Here is a 421-nt window from a genome sequence, read left to right as displayed (position 1 = left end):
CAATTTCATTTGCTATTATAACTACATGAACACGTAGTTTTCACTCACGACAGCGTCCTCATGACAAAGCCCTCCCACTGGGTTTCACAATTTTATTGGGTTTCTGTGAAATGGGGTTAAAACCCTGACTTGTAAATGGTACAAGGTCACCGTGCCGCTTTAAAGTCCTGCTGAAGTCTGTTAAGCTCAGCCTGAAGGACACGACCGGGGACAAGCAGTGATGCGTTCCTGCTTACCAGGGGTGAGGGCCCCGCAGAATGGTAGACGGGCTGATTACAGGTGATGTGGCCATTAAGATGCAAAGCAAATCCTCTCAACACTGCACCGCCCGAGGGTGCTCTTATTGCTGTGGGGCACTAAGTCCATTTGCATCTAAATGTTTACCTTTGACCAAGCTTTGTTCTCCACTTCATCTTTTCCT

Source organism: Pteropus vampyrus, unplaced genomic scaffold, assembly GCF_000151845.1.
Source record: "Pteropus vampyrus isolate Shadow unplaced genomic scaffold, Pvam_2.0 Scaffold124, whole genome shotgun sequence".
Classification (NCBI taxonomy): domain Eukaryota; kingdom Metazoa; phylum Chordata; class Mammalia; order Chiroptera; family Pteropodidae; genus Pteropus; species Pteropus vampyrus.
Note: the sequence above shows the minus strand (reverse complement) of the source record.